General features: G+C 44.4%; 1 long non-coding RNA gene across 1 annotated transcript; it reads left to right on the forward strand.

The window, feature by feature from the left end:
- The first annotated feature begins 208 nt into the window (after window positions 1-208).
- On the forward strand, window positions 209-4,268 carry LOC125556394. The gene is made up of 3 exons (XR_007305075.1): window positions 209-636; window positions 763-2,765; window positions 2,869-4,268. It is a non-coding gene; the product is annotated as an uncharacterized LOC125556394 (long non-coding RNA).
- Window positions 4,269-14,834: the final 10,566 nt, after the last annotated feature.

The raw sequence follows: 14,834 nt of genomic DNA on the forward strand, positions 1-14,834 counted from the left end.
AAGTCAATAAATCATCTGATAGTTTTGAAACATTTTACTTTTTTTGAGCGGTGATGGGAATAGGTGCCATTTTTGGATGATATATTGGAGCAAGGCTAGAAACGGTGCCGCTCACAAACTCGGCGCAGGCGTGCAGTAGTCCCTGCCCCGCCCACAGTATATACGGTCTGACCCCCGGGCCGGTTCCGCACACCCCGTTTCATTCCCCATCTCAGACAACCCAAATCACCACATCCAAACCCTAGCTCACGGCGATCTCTCCGTGCCCTGATCCCCGCCGCCGCCGATGTCGTTGGACCTGCCGCCCGTGGGGCCCTCTGAGGCCGCCAGGCCGTCAGCCTTCCCACCGAAGGAGTCGGAGCCCTCCGGCACTGAGCCACCGTCGCCGCCGTGCTAAGGGCCGCCCATGAGAATAATGCATTGTGGGTCAACAACTTGCCCACGCACACAAGCGAGGAAGACGTCATGGCGGCCATCACACCATACGAGGCGCTCGACTATGTCGCCACACGCGCTGGCTCCGGCAGCTATGTGTTCATCCTTTTCCAATCTGTCGCCGAGTCCCGAGCCGCCCTCGAGGTGCTCCACGGGTCCAAGGTCAAGAGTGCATTCATCTGGGTCGAGTACACCCGGCCGGTAACTTCTCACCCCCTCCTTCTCCCCCATCAGACCCGCTCCCACCTTGGATCCCCCTCGGGATCTGGTTACAATTCGCGACGTCAATTTTTCGGTAATTAGTACTTCGGTGCTTGTGTTTTGCAGTTTATTTAGGCGGTGTAGGATGAGGCCTCCAACAGCTCTGATATATGTAATTATTCGAGCGGCGACACATGGGATCAACGGAGACGGGGTGGTCTAGCAGAGGCATGCAGGTGGCTGGGGGATGGCGGCCCTCAGGGTCCACTGGAGCGTGGCAGGCGAGGCCCTTGAGTCAGGATGGCAATCGGGTCGGGTTTCACCGGGCCGACCTCTACCAAATCCATGTCTGAATAGCTAATCAGGTCAACCTACGACCCAACCCCAGGGTTTGATGGATGACCCATGCCCACACCCGATGGGTGACCCGACTCATTCGGGCACCCATCGGGTCCATGAAAACATTTCCATTTTTTAATCCGCCTATCATGCAACAAGTTCAAACAAAATCAGTGAATGACCTAGCAGGAAGAGATGGAAGTGGGTTCCTCGGCTGAGGTGGCCGCCAGGGAGAAGCCGCTGGTGCGTAGGGAGGTCTGGATGTCCGGATTTTCTTTCTAACTGCATGTCATCTGGGTTGGGGGAAGAAGGGTCAGGTTCAGCATTTTTTCTGGATCTTCAGTAAATCTTTTTCTGGATTGGGGAACAAGGGTTGGATCATGCAACTCTTTTTTTCTGGATCTGTAGCGAATCGTTCTGTACTACCACTTATATATGGATGGTAGTCGTGGGTGATTGTTTTTCCAAATCTTCAGTAGATCGTTTATTTAATTGGGGAACAAGGCTCGAGTCGGGAAGCTTTTTTTAACTATGATCTTTAGCAAATCATTTTCTACCACTTATGGATTGTTTTTCGAGATCTTTAGCAATTCATTTTTCGGATTGGGGAACAAGGGTCAGTTTGGCAAGCTCTTTTTTCCCAATTCTTATGCAAATCATTTTCTACCACTTATGGATGGCAGTGGTGGGTACTTGGTTGCAACTTCAGGGACAAGGAAGGTCACGACGGACATAGAGAAACATGAATCCCTTTATCAATGTTCAAGAAAGCATTGTTAAGCGATGCTTAAGCACTGAGCAATGGAAAAATGCTTCGATATGGCCACAAGTGGTAGGCTAAGTGTTTTTCTAAATTTTGGCCAGAATTTGGCTATTTTTGAACTGCTTCTGCTTAGCTGCTTGCGCAATAATGAAAATATGTCATTTCTGTTATTATTAGGGTCTATACGGGAGTTGTTTCCTTCAGATTCTGGCCAAATCATGGAAATATGATCTGCATTTGGTTATGTATATTTGAACTAAACAACATTTTATTTGTCATTTTGCTTGTTGTGTGAACCTGGTGTGTAATATCTGTGTTGTGAAGGTTATTTTAGATACTACTTCAACTACATGTGCCATGTTTCCTATTTTCCTGTGCATACTATTCAAAACAAACAAATTCTTGCCATGTTTGAAAAAATGCTCAAGCGCGCCTAAGCGCCCATTGCTCTATGTTGCGGCCTTCCGTTGTTTTGAATATTATCCTTTATTAGTAGGTATAGAAATACTCCTAGATTGGTTATTGTTCCTTGTTCTAGGGTGAAATTGTTATGCTGGTGTTGTATAAACATTTATGCCCTCATGATATTTAGTGGTGTTTGTCGATTGGCTTTTACAAGCTAGAGCTGTTAGGAACCTACCAGCTAGAGGAATTAGTCCATCTATCTCAAAGTAGGAGGCAGAGGAGGAGTTTCAAAAGTTTGGAAAGATTGAAGGTGTTGCATTCTCCCATGATCAACCATTTGCATACATCCACTTTCAGAAGCTGGAAGATGCCATTTCTGGCCATAGAGCCATGAATGGGACAGATTTAGGGGGCAAGGAATTGTGTGTTGATTTTCAAAGGTCCAGAGCAAGAGCGGTATGCATCTATTATTGTTGACTGAGTTTGTGAAGTGCTTCTAGGCTCCAGTTTTTCAAGGGATGATGCCTTATTATTTAGTTATTTGTACTGATTTTGATAGGAATGGTCGGAAGCAGGCAACTTCAGCAGTAGATGATCATTTCCACCTGGTTAAATGGGAGTTGTACGTGCAAAGATATTGCAATTTACTTCTCTTGGTTCTTGTTGTTGTACTGTCCCCTTTGATCTGCGGGTTGCTTACTATCATATCATGTTTTGTTTATCAGGGTTTTGCTAGAGTACGAATGAGAGAGGCAAAAGTTCCTACCAATGTTCTCTGGGTGGGTTTACCCAATACACATTAAATTAACAAGGAGGCACTAAGGCGGGCTATGGCAGCACATGGTGTGGTTACAAACATCAAAGTTTTTCCAGAAAGGTAGTGTGCTTTTATGGAGTTTGCAACCATTGAAGGAGCTTCTAATGCTAAGAATCTTCTAGATGAGCCTCTTTTCAATAATACAAGGATTCATGCTGTTTTCTCTATCAATGGGCTTGATAACCAAACACCGCTTGTTGGGTTCCCTAGATCAGAGATGTACAATAATACTCCACATGCCGCACGTGATTATTTTTGTGCTGGTCGGTCACAGTAGTCATGGCACATCACAAGGGTATGATCCTCGACGTGGAAGATCAAGATACTTGGACTATGGTGCAATGCAAATCACTCTTGGTATCCTTCAAACACTTGAAGTTGGCTCATCTTTTTTGTCTAGACATTCTTCTCATAGTGCGCTTGATCCGAGAGATGCCAAAAGGGTGAGGCTGGATGCTGGCATCGACCCTTACCATGTAAGGGCAGGCACTGAGGCTTTTCAGCCGGGATGGGTAGTTTTTTCTTAACCTTGATCTTTAGCGAATCATTTTCTAACACTTATGGATTGTTTTTTCTGGACCTTTACCAAATTGTTTTCGGGAATGGGGAACAAGGGTCAGGTCGGGCAGCTCTTTTTTTCCTCAGATCTTTAGCGAATCATTTTCTATCACTTATGGATGGCAGTGGTGGGTAATTGTTGGCAACTTTAGGGGCAAAGTTAGGACAAACAGGTAGAATCACGAATCCATTTATCAGTGTTCAAGAAAGTGTTGTGGTAGTGAAGTATATTATGGTCATTTGTGTTGTGGTAGAGACACTTTCCTTTATTAGGGCCGGGACGGACGGGCAGAAGCACGAACCATAGATACATAAATGTGTGATTATTTGCATTATGGTAGAGACACTTTCTTTTATGAGGGTCATTTATATTATTTCTATTTGTGGTAGTGAAGTATATTGTGCCAATGAGATATTATATGCATTCCTTCTTTTTGAGACGTTTGTATGAGGGGAAGTTATTACTAACCAACTCCTTGAAATAAATTAAAATGTGTATATGAAGGCCATGTTTTTTGCGATTATTTTTCTCAAGGTGGCATAATTAGATGGCCCACCCACACAGCAAACCATCCCTGCCCCACTCATAAGATATACAGGATGCATACAATATCTTGTAACTATGGAATGCTCTGATTTAAGTTTGAATGATGTACTAATACAGAATAATCCTTGGTTAGTCATAGTTGTTTATTTCTTGAGTGAAATTGCTCCACTCATGAGGTTATGTTGTGTAATGAGTTGTGCACAAGTGACACAATTTGTTGTTATTCAGGCTGTGATTTGATATAAATATGAAGTGTATTTTATCTTTGATCTATTTCACTTTAAGTTAGACCATTCATAGCTATCTCATAGTTTTTGTTGCTAGGACTACTTGTATGAGGATTGTATTCATCTATTTCATTACGAAAATAGAATGCTTGCTTATGGCATTTGTTCTTTGATTGGTTTTTACATGATAGAGCTATTAGGAACCCTTGTGTTGGTGGAATTAGTTCATCTATTTCGAAGCAGGAGGCAGACGAAGAGTTTCAAAGGATTGTAAAGATTGAATTATGTTGAATTCTCCATTGATCAAACTTTTGCATACATCCACTCTGATTAGCTGGAAGATGACATTTCCACCTATAAACTCGTGAATGGGACATATTTTATATTCCTTTTCGCCGTAAAGTTTGGAGGGATACAAGGTCAAATCCATATGGGTTAATGAAACATGATTAATAAAACATTAACATAAACAACACTGTGCCCGTTTGTATGATGTATAGAAATGTTGTAACCACACTTAGATAAAGTTATGATTATTTCTGTTTCTGTAGGGCACTCTGTTTCATTAGGGTCATTTACATTATACTATTTTTTGTAGCGAAGTATATTATGCCAATGAGATATTGTATGCATTCCTTCCTTTTGAGACGTATTTATGTCAGAAAGTAATTACTAACTAACTCCATGAAATGAATTAAAAGGTGTCTATGCAGTTCATGTTTTGCGAGTATTTTCCCAAGCGAAGGATAATCGGGTTCGATCCGACTACGCTCATCCCTCTGCCCCCAGCCCACCGCTCCCGGTAATACGTACAAGTGCGACCCCATAGGGAACATGTGGATAAGAATATGTCACGGGTAGAGGATATGGTTGCGAGAGGTTGCGGTGGGCGGGTCCCAAAGTCATGTTCCCCGAGAAATAAGATAACGACTAACTACGTATGTTTCTATTTCTTTGTGTTTATTCTGATAGATAGATTGAGGGGATGCAATCTTGGATTATGAATGAGCTATTTGCCTTGGTTATTAAGGCGTAATGAAAACTTTGAACTATGTGCTAGGTAAACTTGCTTGTTTTGAGAAGGTCATAATAAACAATTCTTGGTCATGGGATAGTTATTTAGTGTTTCGGTGATGGGAATAGGTGTCCGGATGATGTTGGAGCGGGGATAGAAAATGTGCCGCCCATGGACTCAGCACAGCCCCTCCTTCAGTATATACAGTCCGGCGTGCGGGCTAGTTTCCTCACCCTGTTCCATTACCCGTGACAGACAGCCTAAATCCAACATCCTAACCCTAGATCCTGTTGATCTCTCCCTACCCTGATCCCCTCTGCCACGGATGTTGTTAGAGCCACCGCCTGCGTGGCCCTCCATGGCCGTGGATGCCACCAGGCCATCATCCTCACCTTCTAAGGAATCGAAGCCCGCCGGCGTTAGGGGTGCAACCGCCGTCGCCGCCACGCAAGTTGCCGCACGAGAAGAAGGCGATGTGGGTCGGCAACCTACCTGCGCATGCGGGTGAGGACGACGTTGTGGCGTCCTTCATCCTACACAAGGCACTCGGCTATGTCATCATGCGCGTCGAGTACCGCAGCTACGCCTTCATCATTTTCTGCTCCATTAGTTGCCGAGTGTCGGACCTCCCTCGAGGCCCTCCGTGGGTCCAAGGTCAAGGGCGCCTTCATCCTGATTGAGTTCGCCCGGCCGATAACATCTCAACCGCCCTCTCCCCCACTCTTATCCGCTCCCACCTTGGATCCCCCCCCAGGATCTAGAAGCAATTTGTGATGTAACTTTTTCAATAATTAGGATTTCAGTGTTTGTCATTCGTGGTTTATTTAGGCGGTGTGGGCTGAGGCCTCCAGCAGCTCTGATATATGTTGTTATTTGAGTAGAGGCACAATGGATCAGCGACGACGGGGTGGTCTAGTGTAGGCTCGCAGGTGGCTAGAGGCATCAGCGCTCTCAAGGTCTAGGGAAGCGCGGCGCATGGGGCCCTTGATATGGTGGATGGGCACATGTGAGCCGATAGCGACGGGAAACCTTGACACCGGTGAATGGCCTAGCAGGAAGCGGTAGCTGTGGGTTCCTGGGCACTGGAGGCGGTAGCCGCGAGGAGGTTTGTGTGGAGGGAGACGTCGGTAGCGCGAGGGAAGGCCAGGTCATCCGGATTTTCTTTATAACTGCGGGTCATCTGGATTGGGTGTAGAAGGGTCGGGTTGGCAAATTTTTTTCTGAATCAAATAGTTCTCTAGATTGGGGAACAAGGGTAGGGTCTGGTAGCTCATTTTTGTTCCGGGTCTTAGGAGAATTGTTTTCTACCAGTTATGGATGGCAGTGGTGCATAATTGTTTTTTCGGATCTTTAGCAAATTGTTTTCTGGATTAGCGACCAATGAGCTGGTCGGTCAGCTCTTTTTCGGATCTTTAGCAAATCATTTTCTACCACTTATGGATGAGCGTGGTGGGTTATTGTTTTTCTGGATCTTAAGGAAATCGTATTCCGGATTGGGGAACAAGGGTTTGGTCGGGCATCTCTTTTTTTGGATATTCAGCGAATCATTTTCTACCACTTATGGATGGCAGTGGTGGGTGTTTGTTATTTCCCGATCTTTAGCGAGTCGTTTTCCGAACTGGGGAACGAGGGTCGGGTCAGGAAATTTTTTCTGGATTATTCGCGAATCGTTTTCTACCACTTATGGATGGCAGTGGTGAGTAATTGCTTTTTCTGAATCTTTAGCAAAATTTTCCTTGATTGGGGAAGAAGGGTCGGTTCGAGTAGCTCACTTTTTTGGATCTTTATCGAATCATTTTCAACCACTTATGGATGGAAATGGTGGGTAATTGTTTGAAACTTTAGGGGCACAGTTAGGACGAACATGCAAAAGCACGAACCAGTTTATCATTATTAAAGAAAGCGTTGTGGTAGTGAATTATATTATGATTATTTGTGTTGTGGTATAAACACTTTCTTTTATTAGGGTCAGAACGGGCGGGCAGAAGCACGAACCACAGATACATAAACTTGTGATTATTTGTGTTGTGGTAGAGGCACTTTCTTTTACTAGGGTCATTTTCATTATTTCTATTTGTGGCGTTGGCACAATGACATGCTACAAACACCCATCATGAGCTTCGACGAGTGCGATGGCATGCTTCGACGACCGCATTGATGCTTTCAGGTGTTCTTTGACAGCTGCAACGATGGCACCACGGCACGATTCTATCACTCGTGCTGTGCTCTATTGGTCGCGGCGATGGTGCGATGACACACTTCTAACGTCCATGCTGTACTTCGGCAACCGCGATGATGCTGCGAGGGCATACCTCAACGGCCATGGCGATTCAACGATGCGATGTTGTGTTTTGACAACCGCGAGGATGCTACGACCGAGGCCTGACTACATCGATGATGCCGTGACAACATGTGTCAAGGTCATGGCTGTGTTGAGACGACGGGCATGACTATGTCAATGATGTTGCGACGGCCATGGCGAGGGCGGCCCGACCGCGCTGATGATGGTGCAATGGCATGTTTAAAGGCGGTGGCAGCAAGGATTCCATGTGAGGGGGGTGTGGCGTGTTGTGCGCAACATTGACTTCATCTACTTCCTAATACCTAATGAAACTAGCACCCTTGATCAATCATACGATGTTCTAGTACTTGTATGATCACATGTATAATTACCAGTCAAAGCATTGCGTGTGAAGTAAGTGTAAGAAGGATCCTTTAGAAAAAGGCAGTCACGAGATGCAAGCTCAAATCACAAACTTGACTATATATGGGCTAGCTTCACATGGGGACACAAAGGCTCTCGTGTCACACAACCACGTAGGATCGGACGGCACCGGATGTGGTTTACAAAGTAAATAAATCATCCGACAGTTTTGAAACGTTTTCCTTTTTTTTGAGCAGTGATGGGAATAGGTGTCATGTCTGGATGATATATAGGAGTAGGGATAGAAATGGTGCCACTGACGGACTCGGCGTAGGCATGCAACCATCCCTACCCTGCCCACAGTATATACGGTTTGACCCGCGGGCTGGTTCCCCACACCCCGTTCCGTTCCCCATCTCAGACAGCCCAAATCCCCACATACAAACCCTAGCCCTCGGCAATCTCTCCCTTCCCTGATCCCAACTGCCGCTGATGTAATTGGACCCGCCGCTCGCGGGGCCCTCAGGCACTGGGCACCACCGCCGCCGTGCTAGGGGCCACACACGAGGAGAACGTGTTGTGGGTCGACAACATGCCCGCACACGGAAGCGAGGAAGACGTCATGGCGGCCTTCGCCCCGCACGAGGCGCTCGACTGCGTCATCGCATGCGTCGGCTCCAGCAACTACGTGTTCGTCCTTTTCTGCTCTGTCACTAAGTCCTGGGACGCCCTCGAGGCACTCCGCGGGTCTAAGGTCAAGAGCGCGTTCATCTGGGTCGAGTACACTTGGCTGGTAACTTCTCACCCCCTCCTTCTCCCCCGCGGATCCGCTCCCACCTTGGACCCCCCAGGGATCTAGCTACAGTTCGTGATGTCAATTTTTCGGTAATTAGGACTTCGATGCTTCAGATTTGCAGTTTATTTAGGCGGTGTGCGATCAGGCCTCTAGTAGCTCTGATATACGTAATTATTTGAGCGGCGGTGCACAGGATCAGCATTGACGGGGTGGTCTAGCAGAGGCATATAGTTGGCTGGGGGATAGCGGCACTCCGAGTCCATGGGAGGGCGGCGGGCGAGGCCCTTGAGTCAGGCTGGCAACTGGGTCAGGCTTCATTGGGCCGACCTCTGACAAATCCATGCCCGAATAGCTAGTCGGCTCAACCCACAACCCAACCCCTGGGTTTGACAGACGACCCATACCCACACCCGATGGGTGACCCGACCAGTTCGAGCAACCATCAGGTCCATAAAAACATTTCCATTTTTAACCCAATAGCATGCAACAAGTTCAAACAAAACCGGTGAATGACCTAGCACGAAGCGGTGGCAGTGGGTTCCTCGGCGGAGGTGGCCGCCAGGGAGACGCCGGCGGTGCGCAGGGAGGTTGGGTTGTCCATGTTTTCTTTCTAACCGTGGGTCATCTAGATTAGGGAAAGAAGGATCGGGTTTGGCATTTTTCCGGATCTTCAGCAAATCATTTTCCAGATTGGGGAACAAGGGTCGGATCGTGCAACTCCTTTTTCTGGATCTTTAGCGAATCATTCTCTGCTACCACTTACGGATGGCAGTGGTGGGTAATTCTTTATCAGATCTTCGGGAGATCGGTTTTCGGATTGGGGAAAAAGGGTTGGGTCGGGAAGCTTTTTTAGACCTTGATCTTTAGCTAATCATTTTCTACCACTTATGGATTGTTTTGTCCGGATCTTTAGCAAATTATTTTCTAGATTAGGGAACATGAGTTAGTTCGGGCAGCTCTTTTTTCCCGGATCTTTAGCAAATCATTTCCTACCACTTATGGATGGCAGTGGTGGGTAATTGATTGCAACTTCAGGGGCAAGGAAGGTCCTGACAGACATGCAGAAACACCAATCCCTTTATCAATGTTCAAGTAAGTATTGCTAAGCGACGTTTAAGCGCTGAGCAATGGAAAAATGCCTCACTTTGGCCCTAAGTGGTAGATTAAGCGTATTTTAAAATTTTGGCCAGAATTTGGCTATTTTTGAACTGCTTCTGCTTTCCTGCTTGTGTAGTAATGGCAGTATGTCATTTATGTTATTTGTAGGGTCTGTACGGGAGTTGTTTCCTTCAGAACTAGAAAGATGATCTGCATTTGGCTATGTCTATTTGAACTGAACTACATTTTAGTTGTCGTTTTCTTGTTGTGTGAACCTGATGTGTATTTATTATGTTATGAAGGTCATTTTAGATGCTACTTCAACTAACAGTGTGCAATGTTTCCTATTTCCTATGCATACTATTCAAAACAGTCAAGTTCTGGCCAACTTTGAAAAAATGTTCAAGCGCGCTTAAGCGCTCATTGCTCTATGTTGTGGCCTTCCGCTATTTTGAACATTATCCTTTATTAGTAGGTATTGAAATACTCCTAGATTAGTGATTGTTCCTTGTTCTAGGGTGAAATTGTTATGATGGTGTTGTATAAAGATTTATGCCCTCATGATGTTTAGTGGTGTTTGTTGGTTGGTTTTTACTAGCTATAGCTGTTAGGAACCTATGGGTTGGAGGAATTAGTCCGTCTATCTCAAAGTAGGAGGTAGAGGTGGAGTTTCAAAAGTTTGGAAGGATTCAAGGTGTTGCATTCTCCCATGATCAAACTTCTGCATACGCTGACTTTGAGAAGCTGGAAGTTGCCATTTTTTATCATAGAGCCCTTAATGGGACAGATTTAGGGGGCAAGGAATTATGTGTTGATTTCTGGAGGTCCAGAGGAAGAGCGGTATGCATCTATTATTGTTGAGTGGGTCTGTGAAGTGTTTCTAAGCTGTAATTTTTCAAGGGATGTTGCCTTATTACTTAGTCATTGGTACTGATTTTGATAGGAATAGTGGGAAGGAGGCAACTTCAACGGTAGAGGATCATTGCCACCAGGTGAAATGGGAGTTGGACATGCAAAGGTACTACTATTTACTTCTCTTGGTTCTTGTTGTTGTATTGTCCTCTTTTATCAGCGGGTTACTTATTGTCATTTCATGTTCTGTTTGTCAGGTTCTGTTGCAGTATGAATGAGAGAGGCAAAAAATCCTACCAATGTTCTGTGGGTGGATTTACCCAATACCCATAAAGGTAATGAGGAGGCACTAAGGCAGGCTATGGTAGCACATGGTGTGGTTACAAACATCAAAGTTTTTCCAGAAAGGCGGTATGCTTTTGTGGAGTTTGCAACAATTGAAGGATCTTCTAATGCTAAGAACCTTCTTGATGGGCACCTTATCAATAATACAAAGATTCATGTTCTTTCCCCCAACAGTGGGCTTGATAACCTAACAACGCTTGTTGGGATCCCTAGATCAGAGATGTACAATGATAGTCCACATGAGGCACATGATTATTTTAGTGCTTTTTGCAGTAGTGATGGCACATCACAAGGTTATGATCCTCGACATGGAAGAGGAAGATACTTGGACTATGGTGCAATGTTAATCACTGTTGGTATCCTACCAGCACCTGAAGTTGGCTCATCTTTGTTGTCTAGACATTCTGCTCATAGTGCGCTTGATCCAAGAGAAGCCAAAAGGGTGAGGCTGGTTGCTGGCATCGACCCTTACCAGGCAGGCATTGAGGGTCTACATCCGGGTCGGGCAGCTTATTTTTAACCTTGATATTTAGCGAATCATTTTCTACCACTTATAGATTGTTTTTCCCGGACCTACAGCAAATTATTTCCGGGATTGGAGAACAAGGGTCAGGTCGGGCAGCTCTTTTTTTCATCGGATCTTTAGTGAATCGTTTTCTTCCACTTATGGATGGGAGTGGTGGGTAATTGTTTGCAACTTCAGGGGCAAAGTCAGGATGAATGGGCAGAAGCACGAGTCCATTTATCAGTGTTGAAGTAAGTGTTGTGGTAGTGAAGTATATTGTGGTCATTTGTGTTGTGGTAGAGATACTTTCTTTTATTAGGGTCTGGACGGAAGGGCAGAAGCACGAACCACATATACATAAACTTATGATTATTTGCGTTGTGTTAGAGACACTTTCTTTTATTAGGGTCATTTACATTATTTCTATTTGTGGTAGTGAAGTATATTATGCCAATGAGATAATGTATGCATTCCTTCTTTTGAGACGTTTTTAAGAGAGAAAGTTATTACTAACCAACTCCTTGAAATAAATTTGAAGGTGTATATGAAGGCCATGTTTTTGGGATTATTTTTCTCAAGGTGGCATAATCAGATGGCCCACCCACACGCAAAGCCATCCCTGCCCCACTCACAACATATACGGGATGCATACAATATCTAGTAACTATGGTAGGCTCTGATTTAAGTTTGAATGATGTACTAATAATGAATGATGTACTAACACACAATAAACCTTGGTTAGTCATAGTTATTTATTTCTTGAGTGAAATAGCTCCATTCATGTGCTAAAGTTCTTTAATGAATGGTGCACAAGTGACACAATTTGCAGTTATTCAGGTTGTGATTTGATATAAATATGAAGTGTATTTTATCTTTGCTCTATTTCACTTTAATTTAGACCATTCATAGCTATCTCGTTGTTTTGTTGCTAGGACTACTTTTATGAGGATTTTATTCATCTATTTCATTATAGAAATAGTATGCCTTCTTATGGCATTTGTTCTTTGATTGGATTCTACATGATAGATCTATTAGGAACCTATGTGTTGGAGGATTTAGTTCATCTATTTCAGAGCAGGAGGGAGATGAAGAGTTTCATAGGATTGGAAAGATTGAAGGTGTTCAATTCTCCATTTATCAAACTTTTGCATACATCGACTCTGAGTAGCTGGAAGATGCCATTTCTATCTATAATGTCGTGAATGGGACATATTTTATATTCCTCTTTGGCATATAGTTTGGAGGGATATGGGTCAAATCCATATGGGTTAATGAAACATGATTGATAAAACATTAACACAAAAAATTAACATAGACTTGTATGATAAAACATTAACATAAACAACAATGTGCCTGCTTGTATGATGTAACCACACTTACATAGACTTATGACTATTTGTGTTTCTATAGAGACACTCTCTTTCATTAGGGTCATTTACTTTATTCTATTTTTGGTAGTGAAGTGTATTATGCCAATGAGATATTGTATGCATTCCTTCTTTTTTAGATGTATTTAAGTCGGAAAGTAATTACTAACTAACTCCATGAAATAAATTAAAAGGTGTCTATGAAGTTCATATTTTTGTGAGTATTTTTCCCAAGCGAAGGATAATTGGGTTCGAGCTGACTATGCTCGTCCATCTGCCCCCACCCCACTCCCCCCCCCCCCACCCCCGCGGTAATATGTAAGAGTGCGGCCCCATAGGGAACATGTGTGCAAGAATATGTGATACGTCTCCAACGTATCTATAATTTTTGATTGCTCGATGCTATGTTATCTACTGTTTTGGGCAATATTGGGCTTTATTATCCACTTTTATATTATTTTTGGGACTAACCTATTAACCGGAGGCCCAGCCGAGAATTGCCGTTTTTACCTATTTCAGTGTTTCGAAGAAAAGGAATATCAAACAGAGTCGAAACGGAACGAAATCAACTAGAGAAGTTATTTTTGGAAGGAAAGCTACCGGAAAAGCTTGGAGTGCATGTCAGGAGAGAAGGGGGGTGCCCAAGAGGGTGGGGGCGCCCACCCCCCTAGGGCGCGCCCCCCTACCTTGTGGCCCCCCCTTCGGTCCACCGACGTGCTTCTTTCACCCGTATATACCTATGTATCGTAAAACTTCCAAAACAGACAATAGATCGGGAGTTCCGCCGCCAGAAGCCTCCGTAGCCACTAAAAGCCAATCTAGACCCGTTCCGGCACCCTGCCGGAGGGGGCAATCCCTCTCCGGTGGCCATCTTCATCATACCGATGCTCTCCATGATGAGGAGGGAGTAGTTCTCCCTCGGGGCTGAGGGTATGTACCAGTAGCTATGTGTTTGATCTCTCTCTCTCTCATGTTCTTGAGGTGATACGATCTTGATGTATCGCGAGCTTTGCTATTATATTCGGATCCTATGATGTTTCTTCCCCCCTCTACTCTCTTGTAATGAATTCAGTTTCCGCTTTGAAGTTATCTTATCGGATTGAGTCTTTAAAGATTTGAGAACACTTGATGTATGTCTTGCCATGGATACCTGTGGTGGCAATGGGATATCACGTGATTCACTCTATGTATGTTTTGGTGATCAACTTGCGGGTTCCGCCCATGAACCTATGCATAGGGGTTGGCACACGTTTTCGTCGTGATTCTCTGGTAGAAACTTTGGGGCACTCTTTGAGGTCCTTTGTGTTGGTTGAATAGATGAATCTGAGATTCTGTGATGCATATCGTATAATCATACCCACGGATACTTGAGGTGACATTGGAGTATCTAGGTGACATTAGGGTTTTGGTTGATTTGTGTCTTAAGGTGTTATTCTAGTACGAACTCTAGGGCTGTTTGTGACATTTATAGGAATAGCCCAACGGATTGATTGGAAAGAATAACTTTGAGGTGGTTTCGTACCCTACCATAATCTCTTCGTTCGTTCTCCGCTATTAGTGACTTTGGAGTGACTCTTTGTTGCATGTTGAGGGATAGTTATGTGATCCAATTATGTTAGTATTGTTGAGGGGACTTGCACTAGTGAAAGTACGAACCCTAGGCCTTGTTTCAACGCATTGCAATACTGTTTACGCTCACTTTTATCATTAGTTACCTTGCTGTTTTTATATTTTCAGATTACAAATACCTTTATCTACTATCTATATACCACTTGTATCACCATCTCTTCGCCGAACTAGTGCACCTATACAATTTACCATTGTATTGGGTGTGTTGGGGACACAAGAGACTCTTTGTTATTTGGTTGCAGGGTTGCTTGAGAGAGACCATCTTCATCCTACGCCTCCTACGGATTGATA

This window comes from Triticum urartu, chromosome 5 (assembly GCF_003073215.2).
Source record: "Triticum urartu cultivar G1812 chromosome 5, Tu2.1, whole genome shotgun sequence".
NCBI lineage: Eukaryota > Viridiplantae > Streptophyta > Magnoliopsida > Poales > Poaceae > Triticum > Triticum urartu.